This window comes from Cupressus sempervirens, chromosome 2 (genome assembly GCF_028749045.1).
Source record: "Cupressus sempervirens isolate cs-2001-9-10 chromosome 2, ASM2874904v1, whole genome shotgun sequence".
Taxonomy (NCBI): Eukaryota; Viridiplantae; Streptophyta; class Pinopsida; order Cupressales; family Cupressaceae; genus Cupressus; species Cupressus sempervirens.
Window position 1 is genome coordinate 431,665,442 of NC_143119.1, and position 20,666 is coordinate 431,686,107.

Genomic DNA, 20,666 nt, shown 5'->3' on the forward strand with positions numbered 1-20,666 from the left:
ATGAAGGAGGGAGAGGTGAGGACATAATCAACAACACTAGCACCCCCAAAATGAGGCCAACAGGTAAAGAGCTCAGAACCCAAAAATCATGAAAGACCATTCAAGATCACAAAACCAAAGGACTTGTAGAGTTGTAGAAGATGGTGACCATAGTAGGAAATTGGCCCAAGAGCATCATCAAAGTTATGTTGAATTCCCAAACTATTTAGATCAATTTTGGAGGTGCAAATGGAATAAGAGCATTGATCATAAAGCAAAGTCTGGAGTTATATGTTCCATGTATTAAAATCCCCAAGAATGATGATGTGTCCCAAAGCAAAAAATTAAGAGACACTCATTAAGGTCATCAAATGGATCTCTGTCCTCGGTACCATAAAAAACATAAGGAGATGAATTTGGCAGGAAATAACAAGTAGCAATGAAGATATCTCTCTGACAGTGACTCTTATAGTCAATACAAACCCACATGAATCTTACAAACATATTAGAGTGGACAATAGAAATAAAGCCAAAAATATCATCTATAATCAAACAAAGCAACACCACTAGACCCATGGGTTCCAGCGAAAGTACAAACCTCCTCTCTACAAATAGATATCCACTAATAACTTGTAAACCCTACAAGAGGATGTACAAGACTGTCGTGTGTCTCAATGATGACAAGTATTTTAGTGGACCCCATCGCATCATGGAAGAGACTGGGTAATGACCATAGGGAACCATTACCATTCTAGTAGTTAACAAGAAGAGAGCAAGTGGGGTTCTCCCTCTGTTAAACTACTAGCAAGACCATCATTTGGTCTTGGGGGCATGTCTCACTTCCCATCCACTAGGGGGAAATCCTAAATAACTACTCTGAGATTCCTGATAACTACCCATTTCTGATAGAGAACTTTTTTACTGTCATCTATTGCAATTACCTTGGATCTTTTTCCATATATTATACTAAGTGCAACACTAGATAAGGCTATCTTGTACATATATAATTTTAAGAATTACAAATGACACCTCCACAAGATAGAAGTCTTCTTACTATAGATTTGTGACATTTCCTATGGAGTCAAAAATGAAAGAAAAATGAGTTCATTATAATTTTCGACATTACAATTGGCGATCTTGGAAATCATTGATATTCTCTTCTAAACCATCAACAATTGCAAGATTGGAATTCTTAAGTTGTTTCTTCAGAGTCTATGGTTGAAAACAAATTGACATTTGAACAAAGAAAGACATTATGGAAGTTGGAAGTAATAATAATTCCTCATTGAAAGATGCAGGTGTAGTAATCTGAAGATGTGTAGAATAATTACCAACAACCATTTGTGAAACTATTAAGATGTTAACAAATGAAAAGATGTTTCATTTTCCTTTGTGCGATGTTGAAATTCAAACATTGTGTTGGTTCCTAAAATTGCACATTGGAGTCCTACAATCCTTGCCTACTTGACATTGGGATATCCAACTGGTTAAGGCCAACTTGACAAGATCAATCAATTAAATCTGGATCCTGTGTGCTTCTGGCTCTCCAAGGCCAAGGCGAGTGCACCTAATCTTGGACAAAACACTTAAATCCAAGATCCTTATAGCAAATTAATTAGAATGTGAATGCGAAGAAAGTCTTCCTAAAGGCAAGAATTATAGAAAAAAATTAAACTTGAAAATTATAAATTAATAAATAAATGTGGCAAATAAAGAATGAATGCAACAAATGAATATATTAATTCCTCAATAGAAAGAAATGAAATAGTTGTCAATGTATGGATTATGAATTAAGAGTAATATAACGACCAGTGCTTAATTAAATGGGCAATCAGAGTCAATATTATAAGTTGAAACATACAACTTAATAAAGTTCAATGTACTTAAACTATGAATAATTTCAACAATTTAGACACAACGGATCAATTATATGAACGCAATTTTAAACTAGTCTAGGATGCATTTTAACTCTTGTGATATGGAGACAAACTAGACATAAACACAAAAATATTTAAATATTTCACAATATCTATGTTTATCAAGTGTAAAATGCAAATAATGACCCAGTCCATTTATCCAAATATTAAAATGTTTATAGAAATTAATAAAAAATATTTATAAAAGACACGACTTAATAATATTTTAAACCCTAATGCAAATAAATAAAATACATACACTTATAGATTGTGGCAAAAAAAAAATTACACATAGAGACAATCCTTATGGGTGATCCATCTACTGCAAATTTATCCAGACCACATAAAATTTACCCAATAATTCAAATCCACTAGCTTTGTTCAATCGCTCATTCCTTTAGCAATGAAAAATATAATATATCAAAGTGTGCATAGGATATGTAAAATTTTAAAATATGAGTATGAATTGTAAGTCTTGATTGATTTTACATGTATTAATTTATACGTAAGTGAAAGGGTGCAAATAAAAAGTCGCCACTTTTCATAACACCTAATTGCACTTCAACTAAATGATTATGGTGTTAAAAGTTGACTATAACACAACATAATCACTATTTTTTCATAATAAAGCATTGGCTAGAAACTCAAAAATGGTCATAGGAAGCTATTAAATATATCTCAAATATATTATAGAGGTTGGACGGTTTAGGTGTATGATTGGTGGTTTGTACGAATTGAGACTTTATCTCCATGGAGTCAGGTGCATCTTTTCAATTCTTGCATGCATCTTTAGACCTTCCTTGTATCATCCATATACTTTTATCACCGTATGATAAAGTTGAAAACTCACACATCTTTGTCCATTAGTGTGGCTCCTTCTCTTCTCACATGTGCTCTTTGCTTCCACAGTGATGCTTCAACCTATAGCAAATGCAAATTAAATTATTAGACAATGATTGAAATTAAAAATGAATAGATAAAATACTTCTACAATTCAATGATGGGTGCCCAATAATCTCTTGTAAGACCATACTTCCATATCTGAGCATTATACTCTCCTATCTTGACATTTGTTTTAGATATCAGAATCTGTAATATCTCTTTGTACTTTTGTAGATCATTGTAGCATTTGGTAAGGTGCATATTTACTCTCAACACCCCAACATATTGTGTGCTTGGTGACTCCTATTTATGACTAGAACCTTATATTCGTTGCATAATCCATTACTGCCAATGCTCACAATATCTAACTAGAATCTCTCAAAATTAATTATATTCATTCATGCTATGTGCCTATGTCATAGTTGTGAAGAAAAACCCTGCAATTATCCTTGGAAAATTCCAAAGTGAAAGAAGTATTAACACCTTCCAATTCTAGAAATATATCTCTCATGCACAAATTACTTGTGAATGCTATTTGATTCACATAACAAGGATCCAACATTTGTTCCATATATTTTAAATGCTTCATTTCATAAATGGCTTCATACAACAAATGCAAATTATGCATGTTCCAGTGCCCAATCAATGCCAAGAAAAACAAATAGTCTGATGTCTTTCTCATCAATATACCAAAAAATACATTAGTCACTTCCAGACTTCACATGCTTTACCAAGGCTCATTCCAATTTTTAAAACTGTCCTGTCTTCAAGTCGGGTAAAGGGATGTTGATACTTCTTACACCAAGTGTAGTAACCCTATACCAGGAGGATCATATTAAAAAGGAGTTTTCTAGAGTTTCCGCACTTTCCTATAAAAGGCATTATTGTTGCTCTAAATATTTTAATTGCTCCTTTTAAGTATTTTCTCTCTTGTCTCTACATAGGCTCAAGATATAGTCAATTTGTGGCCTGAATATGCTTTAAGGTTCAACATATTTTTTGAGTAATTATTGAATCTGAATAACTATATGTATGGTAGGAGCATCCTTGATCAACTAAATACACTACTCATTCATTCCTCACAAATCTGGCATGTATATTGATGAAATAGTTATCAGTGAATTTCCATATATCACCCTATTGTAATTGCCTGTATGTTTTTTATTAAATCCTTTGTCATTAATTATACATTATTGTGATACAAGAACTGCATCTTTTCTAGTTCTTCTTTTGATAGTGATGTTGACACTTGTGATCTCACCCATTAATAGCATTATATAATAATGAGTCTCCAACATTCTCTTGATTAGTATTTTTTTTTAACATAAGTAATGGGTAAGATCTAAAACTTCTCCCTTTGGCATGATAGTTGGGACTTTAAAATTTTGCCAAAATTTAGAGTTCCATCACTTCCTAATATTGAGTCTAGCAAGATGGTGTGGACTAAGGATATGCAGATGAAAGAAATCTCTAAAAATCTTGATGATGTGTAGGATGAGGTTTCCTAGGAGGATGATCATAATAGAAAGGAAGATAAAATTCCTAGTCAAAACAATGTTAACTATCCCATCTCTAACTTAGCAAAGGAGCACTCTAGCCCTAATAACACTATGGTTACTAATATTGATGCTCAAAATGTTGTTGGTGGGCTTGCTAGCAAGAAGGAGATTCCCACTCCCTCCAACCATGGTGTTCCTTTTGGTAAGGATGAGACTACTCTAGAATTTCTAATTAAGGTTAATTTGAAGGCCTATAATTCCTTGGTGATGGTAAATTAGGTATATAATGAATTTTACAATATTAAATCCAAGGTTGATAACATCCAAGACCAGTTGCTTGGGGAATCTTAGGCCAAGATGGAGCTGGACAAGAAAATTGGGAAGGTTCTTAAGGATTTGAAGTTGCATGAGGACAACCTGAAGGATATTCTGAGAGGTAGTGAAGAGAAGATGAAGGAAATTACTCAGCATCTCCTAGATTTCACTGCCCAAATGGATAACAATGATGCATGGATACTATTGGTCCTAGAAAATGGACTAGGCTAAGTATGAGGAAGAAAACTAAAGGTGCTTCTACTCAATATATTTTGGATACTGCTAGTGATTATTCCATTATAGAGAAGAAGGTTGCTTATGTCCTTAGAGATCTCATGTAGTTTCATTTCTATCTCTAGGTTTCAACCAAGTGTGTTTGTTATGTCTCTTGGTTTAGTGTTGTTGGATATTGCTAGTTTTGATTTGGTCTACTAGTTTTTGTGTTTTCAACAATGTTTTGTTTTATTTTTTCATTTTGATGAGCTTGATTGGATATATGATGTGTAGACACCTAAATTTGATTACACCGCTTTAGTAATCCTATTTAGTTATCTGTAAAGGCATCATTAATTAAATTTTTATTTAATTAATCCTTTGCCATCCCTAGTTGATTAATTTAATTAATCATTTATAGTCCTAATTGATAAATCAAATAACCTATTATTTATCAATTAAATCCTACTCTTCTATCTAATTCCAAAAATCCTCATTTATTAAATAAATCTATTTGATAAATAAAATCTTCAAATCTTAAAACCCCTAACCTATCCCTAATCCTCCATTTAGCCTAATCCACCCCATCCACCCATACTAACCAAGCTTAGCCACTAACTCACCCACCCTCATTAGTGTCATCCACTTGCACATCTCTAATCTAATCCTAAACCCAAGCCTAATCCACCCCCTAATGTTGTCACATTCCTTAAACAAGTTTAAGACTTTCCTAATCCAAACCAAAGTCTCCCCTCAAAAATCCCAACCACCAAATCATGAGTGCTCTTACAAACTATAAAAGACTCTTACAAGCCCACTCATGACTCTTACATCCATCTTCCACACTCTTCCCTCTTCCACACTCATTCCTCTTACATCTCTCTTACATACTCAACCCCACTCATCATGCCTTTAACCAACCCTTTACCCTACCCTCTCACACTCATCCTCCTTGTGACAAGTGTCACGTTCTCATTGGTGCTAAACAAGCACAATCCATGTGCTCTCCTTTGAGTGCATCCTAGCCCTCCTTAAGCCTTTATCCATCCTTGCATCTAAGCCCTCCATCCCTCTACCCCTTAGCCTATAAATTGAATCCCATCCCAAGCCATTTCATCACAATCTTGGAGCTAAAGTTATAATGCCCTTTTGAGAACCAAAAGCCATCAACCATACCCTTATGATGCCAAATTAAGAGCTCACAAAGCTACCAATTTGTCATTTTTCATCTCCATTGAAGCTAGTTTTCGGGAACCTTGAGCATACATCCCAATCTTTAGACTCATCTACCAAACAAGGAGCTAAATCCCATTGGGAGAGTCCATTCATTTGGCTCACATTTCCAATTGGAGTTTCCTCTTTAGTCTCTCATTTATGTTATGGTTTATATGCTAGTTAATGCTTTTGTTTTTGAATAGATTAGTATTACTTGCTAACATATTTCTCATATACATTTTGGCATGCCTGGTGGGACCCCGCTATGGGTCATTTTTTTTTTATCCATTTCAATCTACATGTTGTTTTTAAAAACTAATAATATAATTGTTTATGTTGTTTGAGTTGTTGCAAGGTTGTTTGCTTGTTTTGTAGGTTGAAGGACGCACTAAAGAGAAGAAGACATACCCTCAAAAATTTAAAAATAACCAAGAAAACAAAAAAAAATTGGAAAAAATTCGCACCCGTCAGTTCACGTTGCGCAATGTCGTCTGCACAGATTGGCATCTCCGCCTATTGTCTAAGCAGTTTGGCATCTCCGCCTATCGTCTCCACAGTTTGGCATCTTCGCCTGTCGTCTCTACAAAACGTCATCTACGCAAACTCAACCGTCGTCTCTGCAATCTCAATCGTCATCTCCGCCATCTCAATCGTCATTTGCGCAAACTCAATCGTCATCTCTGCAAGCTCAATTGTCGTCTGCGCCTGCATAACCGTTGTCTGCGCGAGCTCAATCGCCATCTCCGAAAGCCTAGACTGTCGTCTGCGAATTTTGGCGTCTCCGCCTGTCAAGCTGTCATCTCTGCCACTGCAATCTGCCAACTGTCGTCTCTGACGCTACCAGCTACTTTCTTCATCAAATTTTTGTCTGCGCAGATCACCGTCTGCGTAGATTGGCGTCTTTGCCTGGTGTATTGTTTTTCAAGATTTGTCGCCTAGTTTTTTGTTGTCTTGTTCAAGTCATTGTCTTTGCATGCTTTCAAAACTCTAACAAATGAACTTATAGTTTTTAAAATTTAAAAAAAAAAAGTATAAATCAAAATTTGACTTTTAGTGGTTCCGTAGGATTTAGACCATCTTAAGCATTTTTACGCGTAGAAAAAATAGCAAAAAAAGTTTTTAAAAAATTTCTCATAGTTAAGCTCTCATTTTTGAAGATTTTGGCTAACTAACTAAATTTCTTTTTTTTGTCTCATTGCAGGTTGGAGCACATATGGAACCACTAACCATGTTTCTTGCAGGTTTTCATGTTGCTAAAAAAATGAACTTGAATGTTTAACCATTTGTCTTTGAATGCATGTTGCTAAAAAATGAACTTGAATGGTTAAACACATTTTCCATTGAATGAATGTTGCTCAAAACACACTCTTGAATGCCATAGATTAAAATCAACTTTCTTTGGAATGCATGCTTAAAAAAAAAAATCCAATCTTGAATGCCAAGGATCAATTAACCATTGCAATATCAAACACTTCATTTGGAGCTTCTAAAATTGAACAAAACAAATCTCTTTTTCACATGCAATTTAGGTAAAGTTTGATTTTTGGACAATTAAGAAACTTTGTTAAATTAAATACAAATTTGCAAAAATCAATTTGAGTAGTTCCTTGGACTCACCTCTTTTCTAATCACCCATCAATTCAACCATTGGTTGCAATCTCAGCGCCATTTATGAGGATAGGTCTACTTGAAAAAGGTGTTAAATATTTCACAATCTAACTAACTCACTTGGTCTTTGAACGTTTGCTTTAACTTTATCAAAATTCTTAAATGGTCAAAACTCTAGATTAAATCGATCACACTTCAAGTTTGGGCACTAAAATTGAACAACAACTGACGTAGAGAGCCTTCGGGCACGCGCTTGAAATCGAATCTCACACACTTTTGTTTTGGGCTTAAAACAAACTCACACTCAATATTGAATGTCTTAAAGAAAATTAATCGATACTTGACGTGGAGGGCCTCCGAGCCCGCGAGTTTTCTTTTGTTGACCCTAACTCTTCTTATTGTTTGCATTCTTCGATCGATTTACTTTTTTTGGCGCTTTAAGTTGGAATTGAACATTGTCTCTTAAACATGAGTGCTTGCAAAGTCTAGATTAGCACACATAAGAGCCAGTTGGTAAAAGAACAAGCGTGTTTTTTAGCCCAAGGTCATCCAAGTCTTCTCTCCCCTTGTCGTCTTTCGAGGCCATCTTGGGTGCATAAGATTAGGATCCAAAACCTTGTTTCTTTTTAGGAGGCCTGCTTGGGGATTTCATCACCCCTTGGATGACCTCAACTCCAGCGTTTCGGCGGAGTATAAGAATCGAGAGGTGAATCGAAAGACACCTCTCTTGGGATCAAGATTTTGTCATTCAGGCTAAGCCTCAAGGAACTTTATACCCTTGAGAAGTGAAAGAGGAGAAGTGGGTTACCGCTCCTCTCGGCTATGTGACATTCTTTTGGTCTCATCTACGGACTTGGGCCTCACGTACCTTGTGTATATCGAGGACTCCCTAGCTAAACCAACTGTCAGCCTTGCAGAAAACCATCTAGGATGTTAATGTGTTTGGAGTGACTGATCGAAACATTTGTAGAACATACACACTCCTCGATGCAAGTATCACATTCTGAGAACCACAAACTTCTATCTGGGTGTTCCTATCTATTGCTTGATTTTATTTTACTTGTTGAATGAATGTTTGCCAAACTTGGTTAATCTTAGCTTAGGGCACACTTAGCGTAGTCACTGCCTATTTTAGAAGTTGAACAAGTTGAAGCAAAACAACTGAGATTTCTCAAAAGCCAAGCAAATTCAGGAATTTATGTCAGAACAACCCAAACCCAAACAGAAGTTTCACAAGGTCAAACTCAAGCCATCTCTAGCATACCAAGAACTTTCAGCCAAGAGAAAAGAAATAACATCAAGCCCACGAATTGCCAAACTCCACAAAGCAGAGGACAAAGCTACCGATGAAGCACTTCAAGAGGCTTGCTTAGAGCGCACCATCAAATTTAGCCAACGTCCAGGAGTTAATCTTGCTTATGCCTTACCAACTAGGCATGATTTCTATGATTAGGCACCCTTGTTTCTCCCCATCTTCTTGGATAAGCTTCACTTTAGAGTCATCTTTGTAGAAAATCCAACCATCTTAGGTTATCCCCGTAAGCATTATTAGCTCATCTATCTCATTTAGAATCAAACCATCTAGCCAGCAATCAAAAGTCTGCACATCTAAGCTTTCAAAATTGTTGTCACCTTGCTAAAAGTTTGCCATTCCTAAAATCTTTCAAATCTACCAATCTCACCAAGGTTATCCCTTTGACAGAGCTTTGTCTAGGGTAATCTAGCTTTGTCACTTGTTATCCCTCATCACCTTGAGCTAAAGGTTGGGATCCACAAGTGGTCAATCTCATGTTCTTCCTAAAGGATCATCAGTCTATCCTTAAGTTGACACAATCACCACCAAGCTTGCACATAGAAAAGCAAATCTTTTGTGCTTTGACAACATATCTTTGAAGTTAGAATCTCCAATCCAATCCTCCTTAGTTTTTTTCATATAGCTTTGCCTCAACCTAGGAAATCATTTGCATAGAGAAGCCTTCCCCCTTTTGCATCCATCAGCATTATTGCATCTCATCCCTAGGAGCATTTTTCATGCCACCCGTCACTCGCTTAGCCAAGAAGAAAGAAACAATGGAGCCCTATCATTTGGATCGAACAGCCTCACCCCCCTTGAGCACTCAGCCATCCTTCAGCCCAGAGAAAGCTATGTCATCACCTACTAACATTGAAGCTTTCATGAACCAACCAGGAAATGCAGTATTGGTAAACGTCATTATAGACAAGAACAAAGAGACAATCATGGCTAATTTTTGAAGGGACAATGTAGGAACCTTTGACTTTGGAAGACCCCCTCCATTATCAGATCCATCTCACCTATTTTTTGGGTAGCTGCCACCACCCATAGGCTCTTATGATCCAAATTATCCTCAATATATGCCAAAAGAAGAGCCTCCAGCCAATCCATATGACCCAATAGACCCAAACATACCATCATCCACCCAAGTTGAAATCTCCATGTCGTAAGCCAACCCAGCCACCACCACTCCATCCTTGGTTCATACCTCTCCGCTCCAAACCCCATTTACCCAAAACACCTCACCGTTCACCCCCTTCACTATTGCTACTGCTCCCCAACCTAGCCTTACAAATCCACCCATCTCCCAAATCAGTGCTGGCATATTTGGCCAACCTCAGCAATATACAACAGGGATGCCACCCATGGGGCCAAGTAATCAACCTTTCATCACCCCCAGCTTGTTCACCACAGCCCAAAGCACAATCCCATCATTTCCATTAGGTCTTGGGAGCTCAATACCATCAGCCACAAATCCACAAGCTAGTACCTTCATTCCACAAAGCTATCAAATCCCACAAGCTACTGCCAATTTTCTACCAAGCTCCCAAGTGACCCCAGCTCTTGCCACCACTCTACCAAGCTTCCAAATCTAGCCACCAAGCTATCAAACCCCATCAATTCCATTCCCAAGCTTTCAATTCCCACCACCTCCACCACCAACTAATCCATTACCTCCTATTACCAACTACTTTTCAATGCCACTTCTAGGAGGTAATCCACCAATCCATCCAACCACCAATTATTTGCAAATACCATCCCAAATGGGGGCACAACCCACATATATTGGTCAAACCCCACAAGCCCCCCAATCCTTTCCCCAAGCCTCACAACTATCTTATACCTTACCCCCACAAAGCAATCCATTTATCCCACAGCCAACTTGTGTTCCTCAATCCCAACCTCAAATCCCATATCAACAGCAAGCCTTGCAGCACATGCAACAATATGTGCCACCTCCCCCTCAGCAACCTGTTATCCACCATGCAGCTGCCCAAACAATGTATAATCCCTATCAGAAAATCCCTCATAGCCATCCATATTCAGTGGCCCCATCTAGCGCATACCTACCTCAAGGCACTCCTACATTGGGGGCACCCCAGCCATCACCTATCAAGTCAGAATGGGAGCAAATGAAGATAGCTTTGAAAGCCATCCAAGAAGGGAATGATCCAAAGACATTCAAGTTTGAGAATGTGTGTCCTTACCCATTTGACAGAGCCATTACCACGACACCATTTCTCGAACACTTTGAGGTACCCAAATTTGACAAATTTAGAGGAAAAGGAGACCCTGTCACACATATCAAAAAATTTTACATGCACTGCCAGGACGTGGCATACAATGATGTCTTCCTCTTGCACCTTTTTCCCAAAAGCTTGGTTGGACCAGCTCTTGAATGGTTTTACAGAATCCCCTATGGAACAATTAAAAACTTTGTTGAATTATCTTAGGCATTCGTAGCCCAATATGCCCATCTTGTTGAAACAAAGCTATCAATAGTTGATCTTGTCCACACCAAGAAAAAAGGTGGAGAAAGCCTTGCCAAATACCTACAAAGATGGCAAACCCTTACCACCCGCATATCCTATACCTTGCCAGAATGCCATGTGGTGAAAATGTTTATTGATAATGCCCATCCTAGTTTTGCTCACCACATGACCATGAACTGTTTGCAGACCTATAAGGATATCAAAGAGAAAGGAATGATCCTTGAGCAAGGACTCATCAAAGATGGTGTGGTCAAGATTTACAAAGAGGCCAACCAAAATCAATCACATTCCAATGACAAGTCTAGGTATTGGAACAAAAACAAGCATGTTGCAACAGATGGGGTTACTGACACCAGACATGTGAATATTGTTGGTCCTTCTCAAAACCAGTCTAACCCACCATATCAACCAAACAACAAACAAGCTATCAATTACCAACAACAGAATAACCAAAGCTATCAAAACCACAATACAAGAAAGTTATCAAAACCACAATACAAGACCCAACTTTCAAGGGTCTAACAACCAAGCTAATGCCATCAATGTAGCTGCAGGGCAAAAACTCAGATTCCAACCTGCACCTAGAAACTATACACCCCTTGGTGAGCCATTGGATGTCATTTTTGAGAAATTGGCTAAGGAAAACCTCATCAAATTTCCTCCTACCCAGCAAATTGATCCAAGCCAATCCAAAGCTACATGGTACAAGGACAATAAGTATTGCAAGTTCCATAGGGTAAACAGTCGCACCACCCTCAGATGCATGAAACTGAAAGATTATGTGTAGGACCTCATTGATCGAAAAGAAATCACTGTTGGTGCCCAAACCTCTCCCAATGCAGGCTTACAGATTTATCAAAATGCTTTTCCTTCACACAACAACCAAAATCCTGGAAAAGCACCTGTCCAAAACAACACCAACAACCACCAGCCAAACCAGCAGCATGGGAAGAACAATGACCACACTTCATCCTATATAGACTATGGTAGCCTTATAGGTTGTATATCTGAGAAAGAGTCTTCTGTCAATGTTATCAATATCCACGGACCAGACAATGAGTGTGGAGTCACCACTCGAAGAGCGTGATTTAACATCGCAGGCCCACCAGTTTCACCAGTACCATCAGCTCCATCAAAAAGCTAGTACAATATCTTGGAACACCTTGGGAACATGCCAGCCCAAATCTCCATTTTAGACCTTCTCCGCACTAGTCCTGTGTACAAAGACATCCTTGACAGTGCTCTCATAGAATCTCGTGTCCCTTCTGATATCAACGCTACTGACTTTCGTAATCTCGTCGGACACCTATCCTCCTCATGTGCCCTATCATTCAAACCCACTGACATACCCGTGGTAGAGCTAGATCACACCCTTCCACTTCGCATAGCCATCATGGTATCCAATTTTGTCGTAAAAAGAGTAATGATAGATAATGGATCAGCCTTGAACATTTGCACCCTAAAATTCATAAAATAAGATGGGCATACTGAGGCAGATATGATCAGTGAGGTTATCACCATCAAAGCTTATGACAACTTGGAAAAGACCACAGAAGGGACTATTTTGCTACCAATCAAGGTTGGGCCGGTCATCCAAGAGATAGTTTGCCATGTTGTTGATCTAAACCTACCATTTAACATCCTCCTTGGTCGCCCATGGATTCACGCTATGAAGGTTGTTCCATCCACCTACCATCAGTGCATCAAATTTCTGCATCAAGGCACTGAGGTAACCATCCATGCCGATCCAAAACCCTTTGCTTACTACAATGCGGTTGAAGCCTCATATACAAATCATTGCCCTAGAATAGACATCGACACAGCCATCGCCAGCTCATCCCACACTTGTAATGATGCAGAAACCATCCTCACCTCCACCCTATCTACTGTAAAGATCAACAACAAAGGCTGTGGAGAATATAGTCTGTCAAATGCATTTGTTGTCGGAGCAATCCCACTTGATCGACATACCCATGGATGGCCAACATATCACAAAGCTAAGGAGATTCCACCTCCTCGATACAAACAGTTTGGCCCAACCACCTTTGTGTCCTCAAAAACCCCTCTTCATGAAGAGCTCACTCCAGATATCAACAATTGGTTACATAAGGATGCACCTCCAAGAAATCAAGCATGCCTTGATCACTTCAGCCAGAAGTATCCCCAAGAACATAAGCTCATCACTGAAAAATGGAACTATCAAGGAGGTGGACTAGGACCAGAAGAAAGGGGCATGCAATGTCCGATCGAAGCACATAATTGGGAAATTAAGTCAGGTCTTGGCTTTGGCATACCCACAACTGGGGGCACCAATGAGAACGGTCATGCTTTTTTGAACATCCACCACGACCTTGTCAAAATTGAAGACATTCCTGAGGAAGTTGAAAAGAGAGCCTACGACGATATCCCAGACCAAATCTTCCTAGGAGACTCTGTTCTTCGAGAACTATCCATCCATCTCATTGACCTACCACTCGCTCATCCACAACTCATAGATTGGGACCAACCAAGTGTCATACATATTGATGAGTTTGCATTAGAGGAAGCACTTCTAAGATTCATGGGAGCCGAAACTCCTCATAAGAAGACAAAGCCAGATTCTGCCTACATCTACAAGCTAGATCCCAAGGGGTATTTTGGAGAAAATCCCCAACCTAGTTTCGATACACCCAAAACTGGAACTAAGGTAAATTTGGAACTAGCTAAGGTAGCGAAGAGAACCCCTCAGTAAGAAAATCCAGAGCCACAAGCAGAACATGAGGATTTAGCATTGCCTCCTCAAGATAATCGACCAGAGGTGTCTTCTATTCTAATAGAGGATACTAGAGAAGTCAACATTGGTTCTTCAGAGATCCCTAAACTTGTTCACATTGCTGCATCCCTATCACAAGACCAAGCTGACCTCCTCTTTGAGGTTTTATGAGATAACATTGGCCAATTTGCATGGTCATATTAGGACATGCTGGGACTTGATCCAAAGCTTGTAGTTCATCATCTTGCAGTTGATCCAAAGATCAAGCCCGTCAGACAAAAGCTTAGAAAATGCACCCCAAGGTGACATTACTGGTCAAAGTTGAATTAGAAAGAATGTTAGCTGCTAAGGTTATCCGACCTATCGACTACTCAGAGTGGATCTCCAACATGGTCCCTGTCACTAAGCCATCTGGTGACATCAGAATCTGCACTGATTTTAGAGATCTAAACAAAGCTTGCCCAAAAGATGATTTTCCCTTACCCAACATAGATATGATTGTAGATCTTACAGCTGGACATGAGATTCTGTCCCTTATGGATGGATTTTCTGGGTATAATCAGATCAAGATTGCAGAAGAGGATTAGCATAAGACAGCATTCACTACCCCTTGGGGAACCTTCTGCTACACCATGATGCCTTTTGGCCTAAAGAATGCTGGGGCTACCTATCAAAGAGCTATGAAAGCCATTTTCCATGATCTTATCCATAGCATTTTGGAGGATTATGTGGATGATATCCTAATCAAATCTCACACCTTCATGGATCATCTCGTTGACCTGGAGAAAGTCTTTGATAGGTTGGCCAAATATCATCTCATGCTAAATCCCAAGAAGTGTCTTTGGGGTCACATCTAGCAAGCTTCTAGGCTTCATAGTTTCTAAATGAGGTATAGAGATCGACCCAAAAAGGTCAAGGCTATCTTAGACATGCCTCCTCCCCAGACACTGCGACAGCTTTGCTCTCTTCAGGGAAAACTTCAATCTGTCTGGCGCTTCATCTCCCAACTTGCAGATAAGTGTACACCATTTTCACACTTGCTAAAGAAGAATGAGAACTTCAAGTGGGATCTTTTATGTCAACGCAACTTCGATCAGCTCAAGCAGTATCTCACCAATCCCCCTATCTTGGTTTCACCAGTTCCTGGTTGTCCCTTGATCTTGTATATATCAGCAACACCTACTGCTCTAGGAGAACTTCTAGCACAACATGATTATTATAGCAGAGGGAGAGCCATCTAATATATCAGTAGAACCCTAGTTGGTTATGAAATCAATTATACTCCTATGGAAAAAGCTTGTTTGGCAATTGTTTTCTCAACTCAAAAGCTTTTCCACTACATGCTAAGTCATACCATCCAACTAGTCTCCAAGATTGACCCTCTCAAGTATATGCTCTCCAGAACAGCACTTACAAGCCGTTTGGCCAAATGGGTCATGCTCCTTAGTGAATTTGACATCCAGTATGTGGATAGAAAGGCAATCAAAGGGCAAGCTATAGCAGATCACCTAGCTGATGCACCTCTAGTAGATTCATATCCTTTGCTCACAGAATTCCCAGATGAGCATATCTGCCTAATTGAAGAAAAACCCCCATGGAAGCTTTATTTTGATGGCTCATACACATCTCATGGATCAGGGGCAGGAATATTATTAGTTACACCTCAAGGATATTATATTCCAAAAGCCTTCAAGCTACAATTCCCCAGCACCAACAATATAGCAGAATATGAAGCTCTTGTAGCAAGGTTAAAGATAGCTGCAGAATGGAATATCACTGAGTTAGAAATCTTTGGCGATTCCCATCTCATCATCAAACAAGTCTTAAATGAATATCAAACCAAAGATGAAAAGCTATTACCCTACAAAGAGCTAGTTGATCAGCTGACCTAGCATTTTACAAAGCTTCAGTTTACACAAGTGCCTCGAATGCAGAACAAGGCAGCAAATGCCATGGCCACTATTGGCTCGCTCTTGGAAATTCCCCAAGAAGCTACACAGCATGAGTTTTTAGTCGAGCAGCTCCTCACACCCGCCTATGCGAATGAGGATTCAAACCATGTTTGTATCTTGGTTGGTCCCCAATCCCCTTGGTACCATGAAATTCACACTTACCTTAACGATGGTATCATATCTCCTCACCTCACATGTACCCAACGCCAGAACTTCATCCAAAAATCATCCCGCTATGTTATCATAGCCAATACCCTATATCATCAGGGTTATCACGATACTCTCTCTCAATGTTTAGATGAAAATGAGGTCGTAATGGCGTTAAAAGAAGTACACTCCAGACTTTGTGATGCCCACATGAGTGGTATTGTCCTAGCACGACAAATCCTTAGAGCAGGCTACTATTAGCCTACCATTGAAGAAGATTCCAGTGACTTTGTTAGAATGTGTCTCCCATGTCAGCAGCATGCAAATCTTGTGCACACTCCAACACAAGATCTACAGCCTATTGCACCACCTTGGCCTTTCGCTTGTTGGGGCCTTGATCTAGTTGGAACTATCACACCTCTTTTATCTGATGGACATAAATGGATAATAAAAGCTACAGACTATTTCACTGAATGGGTGGAAGTAGTCCCCCTAGTCTCAGCTACAGGAGTTCAGGTCTCCAAGTTCATCTTGTACCACATTGTTTGCCGCTTCGGCATCCCATCCACCATCTTCACTAACCACGGAGGTAACTTTCAAAATCTCAACATGGAAGAATTATGCACTTCCCTCCACATCCATCATCACTTTTCTAGCCCATATTTCCCACAAGGTAACGGCCAGGCAGAGGCAACTAATAAAACCCTCCTCAAAATCCTAAAGAAAGTTTTCAATGATTCCAACTGTGATTGGCACCTTCAAATAAATCTGGTTCTATGGGCCTATTGAACTTCCTTCTGTACATCCACAGGAACAACTCCATACTCCTTAGTCTATGGTGTTGAAGCGGTATTACCTATAGAAGTTGAACTTCCCTCACTACACGTATCTTTGCAAGGGAAAATCTCAGATGAAGAATACAGAGTAGCTCGGCTCACCCATCTAGATCTCTTAGACGAGAAGAGACAACAAGCCTATAACCATCTCACAGTCTACCAAACTCATCTCAAAAGGAATTTCAACAAGAAGGTGCTTCCACGACACTTTCAGCCAGGTGACATGGTCCTCAAAGAAAACATGAAAGTCCAAGCAGATCGAGAAAAGAAAGGCAAGTTTGAACCTACATGGCTTGGTCCTTATGTTGTCACTGCTTCCTTTGGCTCCGGAGCCTATCAGCTATCTACACCGAAAGGAGAACTCTTGAATGATCCTACTAACATCATTCACCTCAAGAAGTTCTATGCTTGAAGATTCTTGGTATACCCAGCTTTTGAAAAATACAAAAAAAAAAAAATAGTAAAGAGAAATAAGCATCCAATGGTGAAAACTTGGCAATTCAAGCGCCTTGGATAGGTACCTTGGTGAAAACCTGGTAATTCAGGCACCTTGTGTACTAAAGACTAATCCATTATCTATCACTATCCTATCCCTCATCCATTCACCCACCATCTCATAAAACACCTGCTTGTTCCTTTGGTGTTCCAACCAAATATCCAAAATCTATTGGAGCTTGTAAATACCTCCTGTACAACTTGTAAATCTTGTACCAAAGCTTATATTATACCTTGTAAATCTTGTATCATACCTTGTATATCCAAATCTTGTCCAAAGCTTGTACGATGCTCCAGCTTGTAGATAATCTTGTATCCTAGCTTGTATCCTATCACATGCACACAAAGAATCCCATTTTCCTTAAGCTTTTCACAAACCATCTACCTATCCACCTATCAACTATTATAGACATCCCATCCTTTACAAACATTTCCATCTCACAAAAAACCAAAACATGAACAAACTTGTACATTTGTAACATATCTTGGTCCGTCAACTTGTACATCCTCTTTAGCTTAGTATCATTGTATCTATCCAGCTTTCATGTTAATTCATCCTTGGTCAACATCTTGCACACATCGCACACCTTGGTTAGCTATTCCAATGCATCCTTTAGCTAGATCTCATGTCACCAAAGTGTTATCCTTCTTAGTTCAGCTTGCTAGATGCACCACTCATCCCGATCCACCAGCTTAGGTGCTCTCTGATAGGTCCTTGTAGGATATAGTTTTCCTCATGTCTGATCTTGGTCCATAGTACCTCGTCCTACCCATCTCATTGGCAAACGGTTCTCTTTTGGATTTTCACTTTCTTTTGATTTGGAATCTTCCCTTTTGGGTCTTGAAGTATCTTTTCCAAGAAATCTCCTTGTTCCCTCCTCAAGGTTGCCACGATCTTCCATATCATGGTATGTTGCGAATGGGGCAATCAGAGCATAAGGTCTTGATCAGGTCTTTTTCTTGTTTTCTTTTTCTGCTTGTGGGTTACCTAGTGTCATTTCCACGCTGCTTCCTCTGGGATTCATGTGTGATACTAGGGCAATCCTTGTGTGTTTGTTTCGAGTCAGTTCATTAGTCCTCTGGACGGTTGGTAAAAAGGCCTTGATGTTCTTGGTAACCTTGGCAATTAACCAACAGTCCTATAGCAAATCTAGTGCTCAACTACATGGTGGTACTTCTCTTTGAAGTATCCCCCCGCTCAAAAAGCTTCAATGGATTCCCTTCATCTCCATTATCCCCCATCCATATCCTACATCTGTCGCTCCTACCCTAGCTTATGCATCAGTATCTTTTTGAATCACTCCTCACGCTTAGCTTTAGGGATCCACCAATCAAATCAATCCACCAAGCCTCATCTTTCGAGATCCACAATCCTAGTCCTAGGGATCTCTGAAACCCATCTTCCGCCAATCTGACTCTTTGAAATCCTATTGCATCAGCTTTATCATTCTATCATCCATCTCCCTACCATGGATTCCTTTTATAGCGCTCCGCTCCTCCATCTCCCCCCCAATCCTGGAAAGTCTTAAGCTTGCTTTACTTTTGTGCCTCTGATTTCCCTTTATCATTCTCCCGTAGTGAGAGTTTGAGCTAATTCAACCCCTTCTCTTTGCCAACCTGTGTCTTAGCTCATCTCAATTTCTTGTACTTTTCAAGAAGTCATCGAGCCTCATTTCTCTCCCCGTCACCTTCTTGAGGGGGCATCATCTAAGTCTAGTCTCTCCTCTTCTTATTCAAGACTGGGGCAACCTCATTGCTAAAACATCTTCCTCGTGTCGTCTTCATTCAAACTTCTTTGAAATAGTGTTGTCTCAACACTATGTCAAAGAGGGGCAAAATGTAGACACCTAAATTTAATTACACCGCTTTAGTAATCCTATTTAGTTATCTGTAAAGGCATCATTAATTAATTTTTTATTTAATTAATCTTTTGCCATCCCTAGTTGATTAATTTAATTAATTATCTATAGTCCTAATTGATAAATCAAATAACCTATTATTTATCAATTAAATCCTACTCTTCTATCTAATTCCAAAAATCCTCATTTATTAAATAAATCTATTTGATAAATAAAATCTTCAAATCTAAAAACCCCTAATCTATCCCTAATCCTCCATTTAGCCTAATCCACCCCATCCACCCATACTAACCAAGCTTAGCCACTAACTCACCCACCCTCATTAGTTCCATCCACTTGCACATCTCTAACATCTCTAATCTAATCCTAAACCCAAGACTAATCCACCCCCTAATGTTGTCACATTCCTTAAACAAGTTTAAGACTTTCCTAATCCAAACCAAAGTCTCCCCTCAAAAATCTCAACCACCAAGTCATGAGTGCTCTTAAAAACCATAAAAGACTCTTACAAGCCCACTCATGACTCTTACATCCATCTTCCACACTCTTCCCTCTTCCACACTCATTCCTCTTACATCTCTCTTACATACTCAACCCCACTCATCATGCCTTTAACCAACCCTTTACCCTACCCTCTCACACTCATCCTCCTTGTGACAAGTGTCACCTTCCCATTGGTGCTAAACAAGCACAATCCATGTGCTCTCCTTTGAGTGCATCCTAGCCCTCCTTAAGCCTTCATCCATTTTTGCATCTAAGCCCTCCATCCCTCTACCCCTTAGCCTATAAATTGAATCCCATCCCAAGCCATTTCATCACAATCTTGGAGCTAAAGTTATAATACCCTTTTGAGAGCCAAAAGCCATCAACCATACCCTTATGATGCCAAATTGAGAGCTCACAAAGCTACCAATTTTCCATTTTTCATATCCATTAAAGCTAGTTTTTGGAAACCTTGAGCATACATCCCAATCTTTAGACCCATCTACCAAGCAAGGAGCTAAATGCCATTGGGAGAGTCCATTCATTTGGCTCACATTTCCAATTGGGGTTTCCTCTTTAGTCTCTCATTTATGTTATGGTTTATATGCTAGTTAATTCTTTTGTTTTTGAATAGATTAGTATTACTTCCTAACATATTTCTCATATACATGATGTAATATCATTGTATGAGGTCTCGATGTCCCCTCAAAACCTACTTTTACCTTAATC